This window comes from Trichogramma pretiosum, unplaced genomic scaffold (genome assembly GCF_000599845.2).
Source record: "Trichogramma pretiosum strain Unisexual culture from Peru unplaced genomic scaffold, Tpre_2.0 scaffold32, whole genome shotgun sequence".
Taxonomy (NCBI): domain Eukaryota; kingdom Metazoa; phylum Arthropoda; class Insecta; order Hymenoptera; family Trichogrammatidae; genus Trichogramma; species Trichogramma pretiosum.
Window position 1 is genome coordinate 1093777 of NW_019641641.1, and position 25597 is coordinate 1119373.

Genomic DNA, 25597 nt, shown 5'->3' on the forward strand with positions numbered 1-25597 from the left:
TCACTTGCTTAAGTCACATATTTTGGGGATAATAATTAGAAGATGGTGAGGGGTATAGATGTTTTCAATGATAACACCAATATTAAATAAATTTAAAGAATTTCTTTATTTTCTAATTTTGAATTTGTTACACGGTAATGCTTTAATTTACTTCATAAAATTAAATCATTTTTATAAGATTGTACAAACCGTCACCCCAGTGGACGGCGTGAGAATCAAATAAGGTTTTTATGTTGATTGGAAAATTCATGATAATCATGTTTAATTGTTATATAATAAGGAAATTATTTTTTAAATAATACAAAAGTTTATTCTTAATCAAATTTTTTTTTATTCAATTACAGATCTTAATAGTTATTGACTGTGGAGCATTGCATTGAATAATATTTTTTTTACACTTCTTGTGGCACACGACATTAGAATTGATCGTGAATGTATCAAACCTGATGTTTTCTTACTAATGGGTAAATTATCATCATGATGATTTGGATGTTTGCTGACATCGCAAATATTGTTAAACCCATACGATGCTAACCACTCCTCAACTTTAAAATGTCTTACAAATATGGTTTTTGCATTTATCAATTATTGATCAAGCACATATTTTACACACTCATATTCTATCGTGCCTGATTCCCATTCGATTCCATCACGATTTATTATAAATTCATTGTATGCTTGGGTTCGCTCATTAAGTAGATTCCACTTGTATGGTACTTTGAAAAGCCATGTACTAACATCACCATTATAAGTAATGGGCATTAGAGCCAATTCTTTAGCTACAAGAGCATTTTGATTGTCCACTAGACTGACAATATTTTTTTTTTATTTAAATCGACGGGACGCCCCCTCAAAAATTTCAAACCCCCAAAAAAAATGACCTCTACCAAATTTCAGCCCATAAGGTTGAAAAAAACCCGTGCCACAAGACGGGTGTAGATTTAAAATGATTCGCTGAAAAAGTCGTTTTCTCGTATTATACGAATGTCTGAGCCAACCCCAAAAAATTTGAAAACTATGAGCGATACGTATTTCGATGCAAAATTTTATCACCTTTCAGAATCCGGCATATAAATTGTAGTTTTTGTGTGAATCAAGAAAAGAGCATTTGTTTCTTCAAAAAAACGGCTCAGCAAGATCACCTATTGAAAAAATGTCAATGCACTGTTTGATACGTTTTTTTCACCTTTCCAACGCCATATTCAGATTTTAAAACGCCCTTAATTTCGTCGAGATATAGCTGTTTTGTATGGTATTGTAGTGAAAATTATACACTACAGATTTCGAAATATTTAACACACATAACCCAACATATAATGGCTTATTTAGATATATCTCATTGCGTTTTAACTGTATCGCAACCAAGTTATCATCGAGTGCTATTAGACTATGCAAATTGGGGCTGTAGTATGCTGCTTCATATCGCTTACCCCATCTATTTACTAACTTCACGTCTGTCCTTTTGCGAATATTTTCCATGCATTTTCCTAAGCAAGCGTTTATTAAAAGCTTGAACAAATCGCGCTCAAGCGTTTTTTTTTTGTTTTTTTTCTTCTATCTGTATTTAGGTATATATATTCTTTAAGCCACGGACTCTGGTTAAATTTGAGAATCCTGTGGATTTTTTTTTCTATTAATCCATTATCTACAGCCTGTTTCAGGGCTCGATAATGTATCACATATTTCTCTTCATTAAAAAGGGGTGTGAAAAGTTTTTTATTCTTTCCACCATCGAGAGACATGTACTCTGGACAAAATGGTAGATCTTTGTGTTTATCATGTAGATTTTGAGGATATTCTAGATCAACCTCCAGAATATACCCTATATTCACATCTCTTGACTCAGTATAAGGTTCTAATTTTTTTTAGTAACATTTTCTATTGTTAAAATTGCTTTTTTTTCTTTTTTTTTCGTCGCCTCCTCTTCTTTCATTACAGGTTCTTTTCAATTTTTTTCCCCCACTTTTTTTCTTCTTCTTACTCGACTGATTTCATTTCCTCGCATTTTGGCTTCACTATCCGTAATTTCTGCTTCCGATTCCTCATCGATTTCAATTTCCACTTTTTTGACTCTATTTTTTTTACCCGTTTGATTTCATTTCTACGCATCTCGCACTCTACTTCACTATCCGCCATTTCTATTTCTGTTTCCATTTGTATTTTAGTACAGATTGACTCATTGCATGATCATACGAGTTATTTACGTCATAATACATAAGATAGCTTGTGGGCTCATCGGGGTTAAAATCTGCACCCACATATGGATTTATTAGCTTGAGCAAAACGATTACTAACTTGGCATAATCCGCTTCTGATGGCTTTTTCAATAAATAATACCACACCGATTTCACTTAAAAGTTCTAATTTTACTCCTGTGTGTTTAAGCATAGCGCTCCAGGTAAATCCTGGTGTTGTATAATAATGTGCACTATCAAGTCCATAGTGCTCCATGCAACTTTCCCTAAAATTTTCAAATATATCGGACAATAATAATACATCGATTTTTAAGTATAAATCCGAGTATTCGCCAATATTTTTTATTTGGAATAAGTCCCACACAGTTTGCACTCGCTCATAATCCTTCCATAGCTCTGCCTTTTGGAACTCCGCCTCTTGTTCTTCGGAGATAGTCATCTCCTTGACGTCGGTTATAAATTTCTCTAAATCGCTCGCCACAGCTGCAAGTTCTTTAACGAACCATGCAGCTGGTGTTACATCATTACCATTAGTTTGTCGGTATGATTTATAAAACGACTTGCTGTCGTCAAAGCTGCATTTCACGTAATGGCCAATGCTGAATGCACTACAATTTACCCTGTGTTTCTCTAATAAATTTTTTTTTTTGAGAAATACACCAAGCAGCGGTTGCCGATATGACTTATGTTTCTAGATCTAGTTATTTAAGATCTACACAAACGTGACATAGATCCTTGCAACAAATAATGTTGTCGAACATTGGGTGAAATGGGGAAATTTTGATTGTTTGAAGTAGGACGTTCATCCTGAATTGAGACCTCTACCTTTGCATTAGACTGGTTTGCATTAGATGTTGCTGCTACGGTTGTTCCACTATCTGCACAATTTGCTGATGTATCACCATAATCATTGTCATCATCATCATCATCATCATCACATTCATCCCTATATTCACTTTCAATGAGGAGCAAATTTGTGTGATATTTTTTTTCCTCGTTGGTTAGACAAACCGGGTAGATGTTAAATATATCATGTTTTTTCTTTAACATGTATACATTTACAGATATCGTGGGATTCATTTTCTCAAACTTTTTAATATCTGTAATACTCATTGACTAATCCATCCATATTTAATTCACCCAAATATATTGCTTATATTTGTTCGGATCATGTGCTATATCTTCCATCCAATACTTTCTCGCTAGAATACTGTACTCGAAACACCTATTATCGTAGTTTTGTACATTACAGCAGGTTATTTTTTTTCAATAAATTCAGGGAGATCTATGTATGTATGCCCCTTCACCGGAACATATTTCATTATAGTTGATGAGAAACAAATTATCTGATTTAAAGTCCATTCAGAGCCATTTTCAGTAAATCTATCAATGCGCATCTCAATATCATTAATAACATTTTCTTCAAACCAATTCTCAATATCTTCAGAATCATGCAATATCGGTAGCGCGGTTGTTGTTAATCATTTATTTACATGTGTATCCCCACCATCACTAATTTTTGCTGTTTTAAACTCGATTAAAAGAGAACAATATGTTTTTATAGGATTTCTAGCTAAAATACTAAGAATAAGTGGTTGAAAAATAGGAAGACAGTCTTTGAGAAACAATCTCATATCTGTGTGAGAATGGTTTTCAATAAATCGTGTTCTAATCGCACCATCAAAAAAGTCTTTCCGATTCCGTCCATTCTAATTGTTTGTCTTCCTCATCATTTACTATACCAGCACCAACATGATTCCCGAATTTATTTTGTAGAAATAAATAAATATGTTTTATTCTTCTTCGCATGTGCTTGAGCCACAAATTGTGATCTTTTGCAAATAATTCACAACCACCTGATATTGAACCCAATCCACCAATTGTATTTGAAGCACATGTTGCATACCTCTGCATTTTTTCAGTGCTTAAATCATTATTGCTTTTTGTTACTACTTCTAATGCATCAACTTTTCTATCAAATCCCCTGGCTTCTGCTTTGAAGGCCGCGATGACACTGTTATAACTAATTGTAGTTATTTAATCAATTGTTCTGACCTTGAGCTTTACCTCAAATAGTCTAGGAGTTTATTTTTGCTATATTCGAAACTGTTGCTTATGAGTACGTTGGAAGGGTAGATAGAACGCGTCTTGTGTGCGTCTGCTAGGTATATGCGTATGGCGTATATGAGTTGTGTCGGCGCGGGCTTTTATTGTAGGGCTTGGCACAGAGTGTATGCGTGTTATTGTAGTAGCCGCGGTGTAGCGTGAATGTATTACTGTTGGAGAGAGCGACTTGTGTGCGTCTGCTATGTATTTGCGCACGGCGTATATAAGTTGTGTCGGCGTGAGTTTATATTGTAAGTCCCGGGACTGAGTATACCTGTTGCTGTTGTAGCAGTCACCGCACAGACAAATCACAGCTCTCCGATGTTACCTGTATACCTGTCAAGCATACGTGCTTGACGGGTATCCGCTATTCTAGCGCTAGTTTCGCTTTGTTTTAAAGCGAAACTGTCGAACTTGTTTTAAGTTCTTTTTGCCGTGAGCTATTCACGGGCTCGCAAAGGAAAAAAGGAATTCAAAACACATACGTTATGTTGTATAACGTCTCCGTGAGAGAGTAGAAGACGAGCTTGTTTTAAGCTCTTTGCCATGAGTTGTTCATGGGCTTGCAGAGTAGAAAAGTGAAAGAAAGAAAATGAATTTTGAACTTACTCGTTATGTTTTATGACGGCTCTGTGGGCTGTGTTTTACCACTGGAGGTTCAAAGGAGAATGCGAGTCCGGTTGGTTTGTTCATCGGCTTTTTATACTCTCAGAATCTCTATTGTTTTAGATGGGCTAAGTACGTGCTGGAATGTGATTTTACTTAAGGTCGTAAAATTCACGAGTGGGCTGAACAAATCAACCGTCCTCTGATTCTCGATTTTTCCAAGTTCCACGGGCCAAATCTTTATTATAAAATACTAGACATAATTGTTGATAAAAGTGTGATACAGTGAATTGTTTAAAATCAGTGAGTTGAGACGAGTGCAACGATACCAAACAGTGCATATTTACGATGACTTGGTATTTGTTCGTGAAGTGCTAGTGATTTCATTATTATTTAATTTATTGATAGATTACTTGAGTTTGATATCTGTGGTATAGTGACAATTGCTATTGTTTGATATTCTTGCACTCGGCTTAAAGCTTAATGTAATATTGTGTTTGTAAATAATCATTTTGAGTCGTTAATACAGCCACGTGCAGTTATACTTCTATGGAGTTATTTCCTATTTAATTGACATCGAGTTATAATAAAAATTAAATTCATTAAACATAGCAATTAAATATAGTGAGTTAAAATATTTAGAAATCATATAAGAATAATTAATCATTTGTTAAAATGAGATTCGTTAATCAGGTCGGTAACTTAGGAACGCTATGATCTAGGATTGATATTTTTTAATGTAGGTAATGGAGCGATTATCGATCGATCATGATTGTAGGCGGGGGGAAAAAAAACATATGACATCACTGGCGGTGCTGGACGTCACATCTCCCCCTATGTTGGAGAGATATTCCTGGATATTGAAAATTGAACAGGATGTCGATTATACTCTGAAATAATTGAATCTTTCGACGTTGTTGGTTAACCGACGCTCCTCTGCATCTTTATCATTGGACGGTTGTTGAGTTACGACATTATTTGGTTGTTGGTTTGTAGTGTTATTCGGTGGTTCAGCTGCCTCTAGAGCAAGTTGTTGTTCTTCTGGTTCTTGCGCTTCTCCTTGTCTGCGAGCTGCTAGTACTAATGAGTGTGTCAGGGAGCCAAGACAAGCCCCACAAATATATAATGACCATCCGTAAGCTCCATGGAGAGCAACTCCATTGATTGTGGTTTCGATGATGATTTTAATAATGTGCAAAATCATAAAAATAGCAATGACTCCAGCACTAGCCGAGCCAAAACTCATGAATTTCTGCCAAAGCTTTCCCCAAGTTGATTCGACAATTTTATCTAAGACTTCATCATTGAGGAGACGGATTATGGTTCCATCCATTGTTGTTACTGTAGCACCGTGTAATTCCTTGGCGAAACTATTCAATAATGCTGGACGTTCCAGAGGAAACATTATAGCTCTTGATAGGTCATCGAGATCTTTGCTTGAATAAATACCACTTGAAGCGAAGTATTTTGGGCTGGAATAAGTCCATGTGACTTCATTGCTAGGACGTAGGGTGATAGGATCCTTTGCTTCAGTGGGCTTAGCCATTATTTTATACCAAATATCATCCAGAAGGTAATAATGAGGAAGCTTTGTGTTGCAAACCACCTCTGTACCGCTTTTCTTGAGTATATATGTGTTTTAGGTGTCAAAAACATCGTCACATTGCCTCGAACTACTTGCAGCTCATTGTATCATTTCTCTCCGTGCTGAACCCTAACCTCTATGGGGATACACTTCAAAATATGTACGGCTTCACCCCCACTTAACGCCATAAAACCAGCACCTTTCATGAAATTATAGGCAAACTGATCAGGGTTGCTGGTGGCTATTGCTAAGGAATTCTTTAAGATTTATCTCTCGAGCTTGTATCTCTCTGTGAGTATATCTCTGTACAAATATTTGAGTTGGTATTTTATGTGCTTTTCAACATATACAAATTTTGAATTAACATATGAAAATAAATCCAGATTGGTGGCATCAATTGCAGAGGATCTTGCAAAAGACCTTCCTCGAACAGTTTCAAATATGAATAGTTTAGGGTGCTCTGTCGAAATGATGGAGTATCCACATAGATTATCTGTTTTTCTTGTTGATAGTCCGAACGTGATGTCCTCAGTTGTTACTGTATATACCTTGTTCTCTTCATCCGGATCTGATATTTTTTCTGCAAGACCTGAATAAAGGATACTGTATCTGTTGAAATTGCAGTTGTCCCTTGGCAGAGATCTCCAAAAAGAATTCCCTCCTTCTTGATCGATGCAATGTTCTGATGAGAATTGGCAGGAATCTCCTGATTGGAAGTGAACTTTATTGTTATCTAGATCAACTTTTGCGTACTGTTCTTGCACAGTAATTTTCACCATGCCTTTTACAACAACGTCCTCCCATGAGCCATAAGGATGGGCATAATTTCTTCGGTAGCAGATTCCTCCGTTGAGGGCTGAACCAGCAAAATTAATAGAATGCATGGTCGTGTGATTGATCTTGATCCCATTAATCATGTGGTGTCCGTGATAATATACTCCGGAGTCATACATACGTTGGCATGTTTCACGATTTACTTCATGAATATATTCAGCTATTCCGTGCTTTACGGCAAAAAGATGATTAAGGACGCCGCAATAGTAGATGGTACGATGTATTACCACCTTGCATTTAATAGTGTGAATGGTAAGACTTATTAAATGATCTTTGCGAGCAAGTTTATTTTTAAACGTTATTTCTTTATTTTGCAACGTTTCGACTAGGTTTCCGAGTCCTCTTCAGACTATTGAGTAACATAGAATACATTTACCATTAAAAGACATGAAATATATAAAATAACACAAAATTTTAATTCAAAGATTCTTGTACCTGTCAGTTAAGAGTTCTGCTGTTAACAGTACAACAGTCAATGTCTTACTGACCAAAACATTTGTAAACAAATGAACAGTCAATACAATAGTTCGGCGGTTAAGATACGTTGAAAAGAGGATTGTAAATTTTACTCAAGAAGGCAATATCTTCTCTCTTATTAATGTTAGATTTATTTTTATTAATATGTAACATCTCAGAGACAAGACGTATAAATATATAAAATCATAAAAACGTTGAAACGTTTTGAAACGTTGCAAAATAAAGAAATAATGTTTAAAAATAAACTTGCTCGCAAATATCACTTAATAAGTCTTACCATTCACAATATTATACGCCGAGCAAAATGGATAACTGCACCAATTCTGCATTGAATAGTCGCTACCCTGTCGAAGGAGTTGCGTTGTAGAAGCTGTATATACTGTTCTTCGATCTTCGGTTCAAAGTGCGAAATGTCGCATTCAGCAATAGAAGAAGAGATAGGGTGATGACATTTAATGATCTCGCCTCACAATCATAACCGATGATACCGTAGGCAAAGGGCAAAGTGAGAAGGATCGTTAATAGGTGAATCATATTGAATTCTGTAACAAAATAAAAGAAATATATTAAGAAGTTATATGAGAGGGTTTGACCCGATTAGAATGAACTATTTTAGGTTTATTATCAATATCAATTTTTAGTGTATTGTTCCTAAAGACTTCAAGAATTTTGTGTGGCCCCGTGTAATTGTCATCAAGTTTACCCTTTTTAATACCTTTGAGTAGAAATATGTGTTCCCCAACCTTGAAGTCTATAGGGTGTATGTGCTTGTCATAGTGTAATTTGGTTTTTTGTTTTGTGGAGATGAGATTATCGCATACAATTTTTCTTGTATCATTAAGCTTAGTCACTAAGTTTACAATATAATCTTCGTAAGTTGGATGTTGATCGGCTTCACTTAGTGGCTCTGCTGATGGAATGCGTGCAAGTCTGCCGAATACTACCTCGTGCGGGTAGTGTACTTGGACCAAGTGTACTTGGTCGATTCCTGGACGTTTGTGTTGTAGTTAAAGGATGCTAATTCTACCCAGTCGTCCCACTGATGATCTGAGTTGGCGTATATCTTCAGGTACTCACAGAGGGCGTGGTGCGATCGCTCGAGGCTTCCATTAGACTGAGAATGAAAGGCGGTGGTTCTCACTTGTTTCACCCTTAAACGAACTGCAACTCTTCTCATTAATTGAGAGACAAAATTGCGGCCTTGGTCCGTGATTATGATTCTGGGACTGCCGAAGGTGCAGACCAATCTCCTCATGAATGCGTCCCTGACCATTGTTGTCTTCATATCGAGCAAGGGTGCAGCTATACAATACTTACAAGGAGACCACATGAGATGCGGGTCACCAAATGTCCTGAAAATTTTTTTCTGGTCTCCTGGTATCTAATAATAAAGCCCCCTATGCTTAGTTTGATCCAATGGGCCTTAGGGCCCATTTTAAAAGTCATTTTCTAGTTTATTGAAAAATCTTTGTGATTTTCTAACTTGTAATAGGACATATTAAACGGAAAATTGCACAATGTACAAGTCTTAGAATTAGTCAAAGAATACATTTGAATTTTTTCAGAATTTTTGAAACCTGCTATCACTTATTTTCAAAGGCCCAAATTTAACGCGTTTTTACTTTTTTCTTAAGAATTTCAGAGACCTTTGAAAATAAGTGATAGTAAGTTTCAAAGGTTCTGAAAAAATTCAAATGTATTCTTTGACTAATTCTAAGACTTGTACATTGTGTAATTTTCCGTTTAATATGTCTTATTACGAGTTAGAAAATCGCAAAGATTTTTCAATAAACTAGAAAATGATTTTTAAAATGGGCTCTAAGGCCCATTGGATCAAACTAAGCATAGGGGGCTTTATTATTAGGTACCAGGAGACCAGAAAAAAATTATCAGGACATTTGGTGACCCGCATCTCATGTGGTCTCCTTGTTAGACAACTGATCCTGCATTGTTAGCATATATGCGTTACCTTTCTTGGTGGGTGGCAGTGGACCCACAATGTCGAGTGCTACCTTGTCAAATGTAGTTCCAGGAGTATCGGTTATGATCATGGGCATCTTTGTTTTTACTCTAACCAATTTCTTTAGTTGACATTCTAGGCATTGCTGAATTCTGCGTTGAATGTCTGCCTTCAAGTTCTCCCAGTAATACTTTCTCCGTATTCGATGAAAAGTTTTACTTACACCTTTATGACCGCCCATAGGTGAGTTATGGCATTCATAAAAATGTCCCTGTCCTTTGGATTTACATAGGTCAAAGTGCCCAGACAAATGATTACTTTGATTGAAGTACTTGAGAAAATATCGTGGAGGGCATTTAGTACTTTGCTCCACTCAATGTTATCTATGGTGTTAGTTTTGGCTATACTGAATTCTGATATTTTAATTGATTCTAATTCTGTTCGTAATGATCGCAAACAGAATATTAGATTCTTGATGTTAATGGCTTCAGACTGCGGGATGGCTTCACGTAAACCCAGTGCATAAATGACGCTTTTTCGACGGAGATTTAATCATTTTTGTAACTTGACCCACTGAGACAGTTAATTCAGATGGAAATCATATTTTTGTCTAAAAGTTTAATACCACCTTGGTAAAGGGGGTTGCCACGCGTATCAGAAAAATATAATAATATATTTTTCCGAGACTCTATAGCATCTTTGCATGTGACTATTTGCGCATTACCAGCAGCATGACTTCCCTCTTCTTCACTTTCTGTGTCGGAGGTACCTAAGTCGTCGCTTAATTGCTCCTGAGGCGGCGGTGTACTCGGTGCTGGAAGGGGTGCGATAGGTATATTTTCATGCGGTGATTTCAATCGACCTCGAGGTCTCTTGACAATAGGAGTATCTTCCAACTCACCATCAGATTCATCGCTGGAGACATATTCTGATTTACCTTGATCGGATCGACTGGACTGCGGTACATTTTTGGGTGCAGATACAACTTCGAGTGCGACCTTTTTTACACGAATCTTTGTCTTTTAATGCAAATTTTAAGCAATTGTTTAAGTGGTGGTCGGTACTATTACAGTTACTGCATTTTTCGGGTTGTTTCTCATTAGCGTTTGATAATCGATGTTCCGTGCTTTAGCAGTAGCTACATTTTTCTCCTTTTACCTTGCTTAATGATTTTAAGGTGTCACAGTCAATTGTCGAATGATCTTTTGACTCGCAGATACTGCAGAATGTCATTTTTTTATTGTATGATCTAAATTTATTTCTATCTCCGTCAAACTCGTCTTCTCGCTCGATTTTGATTGCCTCGTTGCGTGCTTCGTCAAGGGTGTTCGCTGTCAATCGTGCCTTTATTTCCCAACGTAAACCCCTTTTAAATGCGGCCAATAGGTCGGTCTGTAAATTTGCTTTGAACAATTGACTATATTTTGAATCGCGTCGCGCAACTGCTTCGATTTCTCTTTCGACGTCTTTTGATCGCGCGTAAAAGGATGGTACTGTTTCATTATTTTCTTGTTTTAATTTTGCTAGATCTCCGTAGCATTCATTATCAATGCATTCGTGTGCAACTCCTGACAGTTTTACTCGAATAAATTTAAGGAAATCTTTCTGTTGATTATTATCAAGCAACTCTTCGGCATGTTTACATCCTTTTACGAATTTTATTGCTTCGTCTCGATCGCGCCCCGAAAAATTTGGCACGAGCTGTATGATGTCTTTAAACGACGGGCCTCTTGTAACGTCCAGAAGGGACTTAGTGTTGCAAACCGAAGGTTCGCGTGGCCTCGGATAACGATTTTAGCCTTTTCTCGTGCCACGTCCACGAGGAGACGAGACACAAGAGGTCGGCTGAGGACCGGCGACTTGCGAGCGACGTGTATTTGTATGGAGGAGGAACACGTTCGACCCGGCGAAACGATTACTCGTTCATCGCCAGGTCGGCAGTGAATGTATTAGGTTTATTATTACTTATTTAGCGTAGCATGTTTGTAGGTGGATAGCAAGAATTGAGAGAGAGTAGTTTTATATAAAGAAAATAGAGAGTTTATTTAAGACATCATACGTAGGCTTACATTTTCGTTGATTAGTTATACAAGCGAACTGGATGGCGGCTTGGAAGCTAGGGCCGGACAGTGAGCTCTATTTTATAAGTTGTTAAAAGCACTTCACTTTTACTCGCGGAGCGCGATTTTAATGTACGTCTGCACTAATAGACTGCTGGAGCACGAGTAGGCAGAGTCGACTGAAGCTTTTGGTGACTTAGTCGACGCTGGCTTTCGGCGGCTGAGATTTTTATTGCTCTTTGAGAGCTTTGATAGGCCCAATCTGTCGTATGACGACGTTGCGCCGAAGGTTTTGTCTCTCTGTCCTTTTCCAATTTCCAAGCCGACCATCGAATGTTCTCGAACATTGTACTTACAAGTGATGTTGTAATTATGTTTATTCAGTTGCAAATAATTGTTATTAATTGTTCTTTTTTAATTGGTTTGTTACATCATAGGGTAAATGTTATACTTAGCTGTTCGTTGCTATTTCGGTTGTCCTGCTGTTCCTCACATTAACATTGGCTGTTTATTGTAACTTAGATTGTTTATGGACTTATTGTTTATTGCGGGAGGCAGGGAGAGGTTTTATGAAAGAAAAGAGAGTCTGTAGAAATCGAGGTGTATCGGTCTCAATCTGAGGCTGATTCGGAGTGAATATTAGTTATTAAATAATTCGGGCGTTTTACATAACGGTTAGAAATATTTGCCATGTGTTTTCATATTCTCGAACGTTCGTTTTCTCGATCGTTCGATGTGGCCTTTTTCTTTGTCGAAAAATGTTACCGTTGAGTGTTATGGCGGTCGTAAATAAAGGCGTTAGACTTCTTACAGCTGGGCGCCGGGGCGTTCGGAAAGTCCCGAGTAGCTCGCGGAGCTGCATGTAAGACGGGCTGCCTATGGGCAGGCGTTTTGGAGGTTTTCGAAGTTTTGAATTTTGTGGCCTATTCGTAGGCGACGTTACACTCTGTTATACGCCATATTAATTTCTATTTCCTCCCCTTCTGTACCCGATGCCTCTTCGCGTTCAAACTTTTCAAGTAAATTATTATGGGCTATTAAACTTTTATTTTCTATAACTGTTTCGTAAAATTCCGATAAATCCTCTTCTTTAACCTTTGCGTACTCTAAAAATTTGTTAAAACACTTCTCAAAAAATCCCTCTTTGATTTCAGGCTTTTCTAATGTAGCTTGAATACAAGTTACTGTTTTGTTTAATTCCTGTTTAATATTTTCATTCTCGATTTGTGCTACCTCGGTCTCGTCTAATTCGAGTCTAAAACTTTCAATAAATGATTCAATTAACTTGTCTGTTCCCGTTATAACTCGCGGTGTGCTGGTATTAGAAATCTTACTTGTGCAAGGTGTCTGTTGATTTGGTATGACTTTAGATTTATTTATAATCTCTTCGTGAAGTGATTTTATTGATGAATTTATTTGTTTTCTATATGCATTAAGATTGACATCCAAGTATTCGTATTTACTCAATTCGTCGTCAATTTCTTTTTGTTTGCCTACTAAATCGTAAAGTATTGTTAAATTACCTATATCTCTTGCGCTTTTTAATTTTTTCTGAATGAGTGTTAAATCTTTGAGCAAACTGTTCACGATTTCAAGGTCGGCCTCTTTATCATCTATTGTTTTATCTTGATTCATTGTACACCCATCTCATTGATCACACCCAACTCAGGACAACAGTAATTTGCAATCGTTTAAGTTCAATCGGGACGCCGGCCGATAGCACCAATTTGTTGTATACCTTTGAGTATTAGGTAATAACTTTATTATTTTTAATTAGATATTATTTCTGTTGTTGGCTGAGTGGGGAGGGAACATGAAATAAAGTGTATAGCCCTCAAGTGAGTTTACACACAAGACTTTATTACAAAAACTTAATGCTATTATCCCATTAGCGATCAAACTGCTTGATTTTTTTGTTGGTTTTCGCAGCGATTTTTTTTGTAGTTTGAGGCCTCCAAAAAGTTTCGTATGGACCTATTTCGATGTAAAATTTAATGCCCTTTCAGAAACTGAGCTCAAAATTTCGATTCTTTGCGTAATAAAATAGTTATGGCTACTTATACGAAAAAAACGTAAAATTTTTTGCAAAAAATTGTAACATCCGAATTAACAAATATTACGTAGTTTTTATATTTAAATTCTTTCTCACAGAAGTGGTTAGGAGTTGGGTTGAAATAATAACACGTTGACAATTTTTATATAATTTTAAAAATGACTTACATTAATTTATTTATCTCAACCTTAAAACACACACACTATAACTGGCGCTTCCTCTTGGCTCGATGATGCCTCTCTTGTACGCTGCCCCGGACGATGGAGAAATCAAATCTTCAGAGGAGAAGTTAGAGCTCCTGATCGTGGCGTGTTTTTTTTTTCTTAATCTAGTTTGTTATATTCATTTTTTTTTCTTTCTTTTTAAGTAATAGGCGGATTATGCTACGAGGATTCTTTATTTAGGCGTTGTCAATTACAATTTTCTTACTGTCTAACGGGGTCGTGGGAGTTTTTTTTGTAACGAATTTCGCTTATTACAATATTACTTTTACCATTCTATTTGAAAAGAACATCAAAAGAATTTTACTTATTATTAACGTACAAACATCAAAAGAATTTTTGCTTATCATTAACATTATTTTTGTAAAACATCGAAAGAATTTTTGTTTATCATTAACATTACTTTTTTGTAAAAACATTGAAAGCAAAATTTTTTGCTTATCATTTACATTATTTTTGTAGAAACATTGAAAGAATTTTTGCTTACTATTAACCTTATTTTTATAAAAAGGAAACAATTTTGCTTACTACACTTAATATTATTAAGAAAGAAAAAGTCGGATTATAATATTACGATTCACATTGTAGCCGGATTCTTATGCTTATTATGATATTACGATTATCATTACAAAGAAAATTCACATGTTTGACACTTGACTTGCCTTCATTCATCCTTTTAGTCCGCGCTCAGTCGAACAGGTCGAAGAGCAAATTGCCGTCCTCATAGCGGGGCCGACCGCAGTGGTAGCACGTGGGTGGGCCATTTGTCCAGCCCCTCTCGTGGCAGCGCTGGAATCGGCAAAGGGTGCCGATGAAGTGTCCGGCGAGGAAGAACCCCACTTCGTTTCCCCTCATTATGAGTTGAAATTGAAAAGGGTCGGCGTCGATGTAGCTATGTCGGTTTTCGAATAACTGCGCCATCCAGGCTGCTATTGGGTCCGGTGAATGTATTGGTGCCTGCATGTTCTCGGCACTGGCTCCATCCTCCGGGGCTCCGACTGGCGGTGGTACTCCGTTGGGAAACATGGCAGTATCTTTTGGTTTCTACTGATCAAATGAGCTTGCCGAGTCTTGATCCCTAGTCTCGTTAGCAGGCGTGCAGCTGTTTGGCGGCTTACTGATTTTTGAATGTTCGCTTTATTTCGTTTACAACTGTGCGCGAGTATTTCCTCCACATTCTTTATGTATCCTTATGCATACGTGCGAGTACTGTTAATTTCTTCATCAATGCACTCTGTCTTCGTGGTGCTTGGCTTTTCATCTTCATCGGTTGCCTCGTCTTCCGTGACGGCGAATTTTCTGTTTTCGCTTTGTATAATTTTCTCGGTGCCCTCTGGCATACTCTTAGCATCCTCGTGCGCTTTTCTGCTTGTTCGAAGGTGTTCGTTACATTCCTTAATCCGCTTACATAATAATTCTATACTTCTATGGCTCGCTCCTGTTCTCGGGCGAGAATTTTTCTCTCGTTCATCATACGTAGTTTCTCGGCGCACGTTACCTTGAGTGCGATATTGTTCATCATTATAAGCGGTTTCTCGGCGCACGTTACCTTGAGTGCGATATTGCTCGTCATTATAAGCAGTTTCTCGGCGCACGTTACCCTGAGTGCGATATTGTTCATCAACATACCTTAACAAATTTGATAGCCTCGTCTTTAACCCGGAAAAGCTTGGTACTAGTTGTACAATATCTTTAAATGAAGGGCCCCTACGAGCCATGTTGTAATTCTCTACTTCTTCGTCGTCTTCCGGGATATCAAATCGGCGGGTTAAATTTATTCGCGGTGAGTTTTCGGATGCTTGAATTACCGTTTCGAAAAGTGTCGTACTTTCCTCGCGCTTCACGTTTATAAAATCTAAAAATCTGTTATAACACTTGCCAAAAAACCCGCCTTGAACCACTGGTTCTTCCTGCGTTTGTTCGTATTTAACTAATGTCTCTTGTAATTGTTCTTTAATATTTTGTTTCTCGATCTCCCCCGCTTCGGATTCCTCTAACTCAAGTCTAAAACTCTCGATAAATGATTCGACCGCTTCTTCGATTTGCTCTACAGTAATTCGCGGTGTGCTGTGATTTGAAATTCTGCTTGTACACGGTGTCTAATGATTTGTCAAAGTCGCGTTTTCGTGTATTGATTTGGTCGAGCAGCTGAATTTTTCTTGGTGCTTTTCGACGTCAATGTTCAAGTACTCATACTTTTTTAATTGATCCTTAATATCGTTTATTTCACCCCTTATTTTGTTAAGCAATGCTAAATTTCCTTTATTTGTTTTGCTTTGCAATTTATGATTTAATTCTGTTAATTTTACTAGTAAGTTTCCTGCTTTTATTTCTTCCTCTTTCCTTTTATCGTTATTAGTAATTGTATATCCATCTCTTCATTCACACTCACTCAGAGACAATAGTGATGTTTGTTTGCAATCGGTAAGTTAAATCGGGTCGTGGCCGACGCACCAGTTGTAACGACGGGTTTTCTTGCCCGTCGATTACTTGAATAATAATAATAATAAATATGAATAATACTACCATACATCAGCTGCCAGAAGGGCTTGATTCTACTGCATGGTTGTCTCTGGGGTGAGGTGAGATGAAGCAATGAGTACACACAAGATTTCACAAGAGACGGTTTATTTAAAGTCTTAATCCTAGTTACATATATTCGGCTTACAATGTATCGGTGTTGCTTTCTTCGGTGACGTCGTTGGTTGCGCTGGCTGGGGGTGTCGGCGTGCGGCGGGTGCTGGTCGTTGTACTGCAGGCCCGTGGCTGTCAGGCCTCGCCGGGTGCGGCGTCGGTGATAGTGCTCGGCGTGCGGCGAGAGCGATCGGCGTCGATGAAGGTGGCGCAGTGGCGGCGAGCTGGGTGGCGTCGGTGGTTGCCGCTGGTCGAGTTCGCGCACTTTACGAATGGCTTACTTGAATTCAGTCAAACCGATTTAAATTCGCGATCGGTTGAGATAAGCGAACTGAGCCGAAGACTGAATAAGAACAACTCCGACTTCACGAAAAGTGAACCAAAACCGCCAGGCTAAGACTGAGCTTGGAGTTATCGCGCCGTGACTGAATCGTTATATGAACCGATCTCGCGCACTTTTCAAGTAAGTAGCAGACTTTGAGTCGATAGGTAAAGTTGTATGTAAATACCGGACTGATGAGCGTCGACGTGAACGCCTCGAGACCAAGACTGTGAAAGAGCCTCGAGACTCTCTGAGTCTCGGTTTATATACTGTTCGTCGCTGCCGTACCCTCTTTGTCTGGGCGAGGGTCGCCGTAAACTTATGTGTCTTCTAGAGCTTGCGGGCTGCGCGTTTTTCCCATCCGTCGTTTCTGGGAATTTTAGCGAACGCTCGAGCCGTTCCCTTAGTTGCTTCGCTCGTTTACCCGAGCGCAAGTTGTGACCTGATTTCTGTCAACATCCGAAATTCTGCGAATTGCCCGAGTCGGTTACCCTATCGCATACCCTATAACGAAGGTATCATAAATTTCGACTCGTGGCTTGCAAGCGCAAGTCATACTCCACACAAGCGTGTGCTGCTCCATGCGTGTGCACACTCACACCAGCGCGCACTGCGGTGTGCGTGAGTGGTCGCACACTAACACTCACGGCTCTGTTCGTGTGTACACTCACACCAGTGCGCGCCGCGGTGTACGTGTGCAGTCGCACACTAACGTTCACGGCTCCGTCCGTGTGCGTACTCACACCAGTGCGCCGCAGCGGCGTATGTATACAGCCGCGCCGAGTTGGCGTGCGGGACTTGGTGCCGCACCGGGCTGATTGTTGCCCTGTGTTTCACCTACCTACGGCCGCAAAGATGATATGACTAGATCATTACAATATTTAGATGTAAACTTGTTTAACACAAAAACTAGTTGAAAACACACGTAAACTTATTTAATACAGAAAGAGCACAATAATAATTGTTCGTGGCACTTTACTCCTCTTCGGAAGAGGTCATTTCACCAAATAAGTCCAACAACTTTGATTTTAACTTTGGAGATTTACACTGCTTCTTCTTCTTTGGCTTCTCGGGAGAAATGCTGAAGATACTTCTTTTCCGATTGGCATCAATTTCAACAATTGGAGTTGGTATATGTCTCCGAAATCAATATACCAACCTCCTGGGTGATATTCTTCCTCTATAGGTTGATCTTCAGCAACGGCCTCGATTTGTTGTTTTTGTAGAACAACTTGGGCAGTGGCCTCGGCTGGTTGCTCTTGTTCAGGCTGTACTTGTACCTTTGGAGGTGGCCTGGATCTTGGATCAACAGGTGGTAACTCCGATGGCCAATTTCAATATTCAGCTTGAAATAACTTATGTGAATTTTCGCTGTTTAATTTTGGCCCTCCGTTCTGGGTTTTGCAAATTCTGAGTCTGTTCAATTTTCTTGTTATTTCTGTGATTAACTTTGCTATGAGTTGGTATCTTACTGAATCCCAGATGTATTCTCTTTCAATTGCTTTATATACTGATTTAGATGATTCTTCCTTATAATTTCTTCGAAATGCTTTAGAATAGTGAACCTCTTTGAGTTCCACTAAAAAAAAATTGGGAGAAAAAAAATTATTGACTAAAAATAAAAAAAAAAAAAAAAAAGTATAAACAAATAAATGTGTAGATGAAAGGGCGGTAAACAATAAAAAACAGTTTGTCCTTCAACAAAAACAATCTCCCCGGAGCCTTCAAATTTTGTTATAACTAATTGTAGTTATTTAATCAATTGTTCAGACCTTGAGCTTTACCTCAAATAGTCTAGGAGTTCATTTTTGCTATATTCGAAACTGTTGCTTATGAGTACGTTGGAAGGGTAGATAGAACGCGTCTTGTGTGCGTCTGCTATGTATATGCGTATGGCGTATATGAGTTGTGTCGGCGCCGGCTTGTATTGTAGGGTGCGGCACAGAGTGTATGCGTGTTATTGTAGTAGCCGCGGTATAGCGTGGGTGTATGTGGGTGTGACTGTTGGAGAGAGCGACTTGTGTGCATCTGCTACGTATATGCGCACGGCGTCATATAGTGGTATATATTCCTATTGTATATCTAATAGATGAGGCTATCGGTGTCCGTATACAGCAGTTTGGAATTTTCTTCGCCAATTTCTTCTATCATGGTATTGTAGTGAAAATCATACATTACAGATTTCGAAATATCTAATGCACATAACCAAACATATAATGGCTTATTTAGATATATCTCATTGCGTTTTAACTGTATCGCAACCAAGTTATCATCGAGTGCTGTTAGACTATGAAAATTGGGGCGAGCTATGTAGTATGCTGCTTCATATCGCTTACCCCATCTACTCACTAACTTCACGTCGGTTCTTTTGCGAATATTATCCATGCATTTTCCTAAGCACGCGTTTATTAAAAGCTTGAACAAATCGCGCTCAAGCGTTTTTTTTTGTTTTTTTTCTTCTATCTGTATTTAGGTATATGGGTCAAAATAATACTTTTTTACAAAACCGTGCGCACGTATGTCACCGATCTTGACGCGCTTTTGGTATGTTATAGTACATGGTAAAAAGGTCCCAAAAAAAAATTTTTAGACCCCCTCCCCCCTCCTACCCCCCACTTCCGGTATAAACGTCCATTTTCGATCTATATTTTTTCTGAGGNATTTTTTTTAGTAACATTTTCTATTGTTAAAATTGCTTTTTTTTCTTTTTTTTTCGTCGCCTCCTCTTCTTTCATTACAGGTTCTTTTCAATTTTTTTCCCCCACTTTTTTTCTTCTTCTTACTCGACTGATTTCATTTCCTCGCATTTTGGCTTCACTATCCGTAATTTCTGCTTCCGATTCCTCATCGATTTCAATTTCCACTTTTTTGACTCTATTTTTTTTACCCGTTTGATTTCATTTCTACGCATCTCGCACTCTACTTCACTATCCGCCATTTCTATTTCTGTTTCCATTTGTATTTTAGTACAGATTGACTCATTGCATGATCATACGAGTTATTTACGTCATAATACATAAGATAGCTTGTGGGCTCATCGGGGTTAAAATCTGCACCCACATATGGATTTATTAGCTTGAGCAAAACGATTACTAACTTGGCATAATCCGCTTCTGATGGCTTTTTCAATAAATAATACCACATCGATTTCACTTAAAAGTTCTAATTTTACTCCTGTGTGTTTAAGCATAGCGCTCCAGGTAAAACCTGGTGTTGTATAATAATGTGCACTATCAAGTCCATAGTGCTCCATGCAACTTTCCCTAAAATTTTCAAATATATCGGACAATAATAATACATCGATTTTTAAGTATAAATCCGAGTATTCGCCAATATTTTTTATTTGGAATAAGTCCCACACAGTTTGCACTCGCTCATAATCCTTCTGCTCAATCGTATCATTAGACAAGCTGCTATAAGATGCTTCAATTGGAGAAAGCTCTTGTTCCTCTAATTTTTCGATACAATCGATGTATTCATATGGAAATACACCTTTTTCCGTGAGCTTTCCTATTTTATTCTTGCTGAAACCATCTTCTGTGGCGAATACCCGCTCTAGAATTGGTTTAGAATCTAGTGTATCCGCGATCTTCTGTTGCGAACCGGATAAAAATTTAAGCGAGTCTAGAAATCGAAAACTTATCTTGTGATTATCAATATGTTTAGTAAAAGAAATATATTTTTCCTTACTTTGGTCCAAAACGTGAACTCTGTCTTTAACCTGACCGCAGAGCTCTTTAATAAAAATATAAGCATCGTAATTGCTCAAGTTATGAAAAAAACTTGTATCTGCTTGGAGTCCTTATAGTTAAGATTGCAATTATTATGTGCAGGTCCTCTGTACTGACCTGTGAAGTGGCAGTGATCCCTTACACGCTTTTGTTTGTCATTATTATTATCAAAACATTTATTACAGATATGACATAGCTCTGCCTTTTGGAACTCCGCCTCTTGTTCTTCGGAGATAGTCATCTCCTTGACGTCGGTTATAAATTTCTCTAAATCGCTCGCCACAGCTGCAAGTTCTTTAACGAACCATGCAGCTGGTGTTACATCATTACCATTAGTTTGTCGGTATGATTTATAAAACGACTTGCTGTCGTCAAAGCTGCATTTCACGTAATGGCCAATGCTGAATGCACTACAATTTACCCTGTGTTTCTCTAATAAATTTTTTTTTTTGAGAAATACACCAAGCAGCGGTTGCCGATATGACTTATGTTTCTAGATCTAGTTATTTAAGATCTACACAAACGTGACATAGATCCTTGCAACAAATAATGTTGTCGAACATTGGGTGAAATGGGGAAATTTTGATTGTTTGAAGTAGGACGTTCATCCTGAATTGAGACCTCTACCTTTGCATTAGACTGGTTTGCATTAGATGTTGCTGCTACGGTTGTTCCACTATCTGCACAATTTGCTGATGTATCACCATAATCATTGTCATCATCATCATCATCATCATCACATTCATCCCTATATTCACTTTTAATGAGGAGCAAATTTGTGTGATATTTTTTTTCCTCGTTGGTTAGACAAACCGGGTAGATGTTAAATATATCATGTTTTTTCTTTAACATGTATACATTTACAGATATCGTGGGATTCATTTTCTCAAACTTTTTAATATCTGTAATACTCATTGACTAATCCATCCATATTTAATTCACCCAAATATATTGCTTATATTTGTTCGGATCATGTGCTATATCTTCCATCCAATACTTTCTCGCTAGAATACTGTACTCGAAACACCTATTATCGTAGTTTTGTACATTACAGCAGGTTATTTTTTTTCAATAAATTCAGGGAGATCTATGTATGTATGCCCCTTCACCGGAACATATTTCATTATAGTTGATGAGAAACAAATTATCTGATTTAAAGTCCATTTAGAGCCATTTTCAGTAAAGCTATCAATGCGCATCTCAATATCATTAATAACATTTTCTTCAAACCAATTCTCAATATCTTCAGAATCATGCAATATCGGTAGCGCGGTTGTTGTTAACCATTTATTTACATGTGTATCCCCACCATCACTAATTTTTACTGTTTCAAACTCGATTAAAAGAGAACAATATGTTTTTATAGGATTCCTAGCTAAAATACTAAGAATAAGTGGTTGAAAAATAGGAAGACAGTCTTTGAGAAACAATCTTATATCTGTGTGAGGATGGTTTTCAATAAATCTTGTTCTAATCGCACCATCAAAAAAGTCTTTCCGATTCTGTCCATTCTAATTGTTTGTCTTCTTCATCATTTAATATATCAGCACCAACTAATTCCCCAATTTATTTTGTAGAAATAAATAAATATGTTTTATTCTTCTTCGCATGTGCTTGAGCCACAATTTATGATTTTTCGCAAATAATTCACAACCCCCTGATATTGAACCCAATCCACTAATTATATTAGAAGCACATGTTGCATACCTCTGCATTTCTTCAGTGCTTAAATCATTATTGCTTTTTGTTACTACTTCTAATACATCAACTTTTGCATCAAATCCCCTGACTTCCGCTTTGAAGGCCGCGATGACACTGTCTCTAAATTTCTTTCTCTGATTTTCTTCACAATCCTCAATTTTAGGGCTCATTTTTAGGGCTCAGCCTTCTCACCGCACGCTGCGCCGTGCTTGACTCACTCTCTGTTAAACCGCCAAAAAAGATCAGCTCAGTTATTTTAACCTTGCTTCCTTTATTTGCCTACCTTTCTCTCTACCCTTGCACGCGGGTATGAAGCAACCCCTTCTGATTACCAATTAGTCGTCAACCTTGCGACGACTAATGCTTCAGTGGTGACCCCGACAACGAGAAGACCGACGAGGTTTTCTTCAAGGCCCTGGGACTTCTCAACGGCATGGTGGCCATTACCAGCAACGCTGCAAACTACAACAGCAGCAGCGAGTAACAATTCGCCAACGTCGAGTGAGTGCCAGCTCTCTTCTACAACATCATCATCGAAATGCAGTGAGACATCGTAGCCATCCTCGAGGCTAAGGCAGGACTTCGATCGAAAAAGTACTTCAATCGCCGAAAACGTACATCAACGTAAGTTGGCTACCTGTATCCGTCTCACCTGCAACTCACGTAATTTTGACTAAAACACATAAATACAGTGCAAGTGTATGCAATGCTTTTGCAAATTTTAGAGTCTTTTACACGAAAATTGGGACGACCTTCGTCTGTTTTCAAAGGATTTACCTCCTTCTCACAGAGCTGAAAACGGCCATTTTCTCGTGATTTTGACGCATTGCACGCAACTGCACATCATTTTTACTAACTCGCGTAATGGCGGCTCGCAGCCCAGGTATTCCAAACCTTGCGTCGTGTTGTGACCGTCTCTCAAGGGTTTCCTCCTTCTCGTGACACAGAATCATGCAAATATGGTGCGCATTGCCTGGCTGCAAAGCCTTTAGTCCCTCGCACCTGTAAAATCATAAAAAGCTAAAATGAAAAAAACGCGCATTGTCCGCGACATATTTGCACTGCTCCGCGTAACGGTCATCGACAAAAACGCGGCAATCATGACAAGTCTTGACTTGTACACTTGTGCTCCGCAAAAACGTACACGAGTTCCGAGAAACGCGTCAGTTGCTACACACATACAGTGCCTTTCGGCAAGACGCACAGATTCGCATCGTTATCTGCATAGCTACGATCACGTGACTCCTTTCGTGCTTCGGCTACAGGCATACCCCAAATCTCGATGGTTCGTCTCTGTGCCTGAGTCCGCGTTCTCGTCGTCGTCGTCGTCCGTATTCAACAGATGTGGAATGACGGACCCACGAACGAATCACGTGCAAAACGAAGCTGCGACTTTCACGTTAAACAATATATTACAACGTGCGTAAATCGCTTCAAACTCGAACTTGCAAATAATCAGTATATACATCCGATAATCGCGAGCTGATCGGCACGAGCACAAGTATACATACGCAAGACAATTACATTTCTCTTCGACACAGACAAAATTGCACAAACGAAAGGTGATTTCACCCTTTGAGTAAAGACGCCAATTGAATCAAAATCCACTAGAAAAAGTAGTGTCAAACACCACGCTGCAGTGAAACCCGCAGCAGGTGAACTGCATTACAGTTGACGACTTCACGTTTACAATTTTCGACGTAAACACACATTTCTCGCTGACTCCGGTGCGGAAATTTTCGTTTCACCGACATTCTAAGTGCTATTCCAAATCACGGACGCTAACTTCATTCACGATTTTGAGCTTCTTTTCGACTTACGTCAAAGCTCTCCACTCACTTGAAAAAACAAAGTAATTTCGACTCTTAATTCATTACTATCAAACACACTAGATACTTCGGTGAACCTAAGAAAGGTATCCTACGTACAGACCTCAAACCTCTTTTACAAGCTCTGTCAAGAGCACTATACAAGCTATAGCTTGGCACAACAGACAACTTGAATTACTTTCTCTTTTTGAAGTAGAAATAAATTATTTAATCGACATACACAACGTTGCCGATGCATTTCCTCGCATACAAGCTTTTTAGGCGATTTTCGCTATCGATCAAGATACTTATGCAATTTTACAAGCATAAATGCACTCAATCTGCCTACAGCTGCTGGTATGAAAGAATGTTGCGTCAAACAATCCGTGGATCAGGAATTAACTGCAATTTTAGAGGATCCTTTACACCCTCTGAAATTAGTTAAGTTTGCCTGACTCTACACAAATCAATTTTTTCACGACCAGGTACAGGTCAATTACATTCAATCTTATCTATTTGAGTCATTTTGACTCAATCTCCAACATTTATCACTGACCATCAAATCAATTCACCGACTGATTAGTTCATTGTAGTTATGTGAGGCCAAACATGACTTGCGACATTACCAATCGGTGCAAATGTTATGTAGATCGTCAACAATCCAAAATGTCGAAGTACAATAAATTTTACACTGCTCTGTTACTGTACTGGTTTTTCATTTTCAAAAACTCATTTGGATCTCGAAGACCCTCTTTCTCCAGGAGAAGGCTACAGATTCATACTCTCAATTATTGACAGATTTTCAATTTGATCCGAAGCAATACCTCTCTGCAGCAGTTGACGCCGACTGTGGCATCGACGACTCTCAATCACAAGAGCTCACACTTCGGATCCATGTCAATAATACCGCATAACTCGATGATTCCTCGACGATTTTTTCGTCACCATCAACAACATCGACCACACGCGGAATTGCAGGCCGACCAGGCTACCGCTCGATCTCAAATCAAACTTTTTTATTTCAAGTAACTTGAAAATTACACACCGGTGTTCGTGGCTATCAAAAGCGTCAAACCTCTCACACAAGACTTACGCTAGTCTTTACAATGTCAAGCTAAAACACGCCATGCGCAGGCACCTTGACAGCATCAGTCTTAGTGATAAAGTGAAAGCTCTCTCACTTGAACACTCAAAACTGGCTCGCTTCATGTCGCCCGTTCAGACGAAACTTTCGTCCTTCCTCTTCAGGAAATATAGCCCGATGAAGTCATCACATGTAAGCAAAGCAAGTTTTCACTGACAAC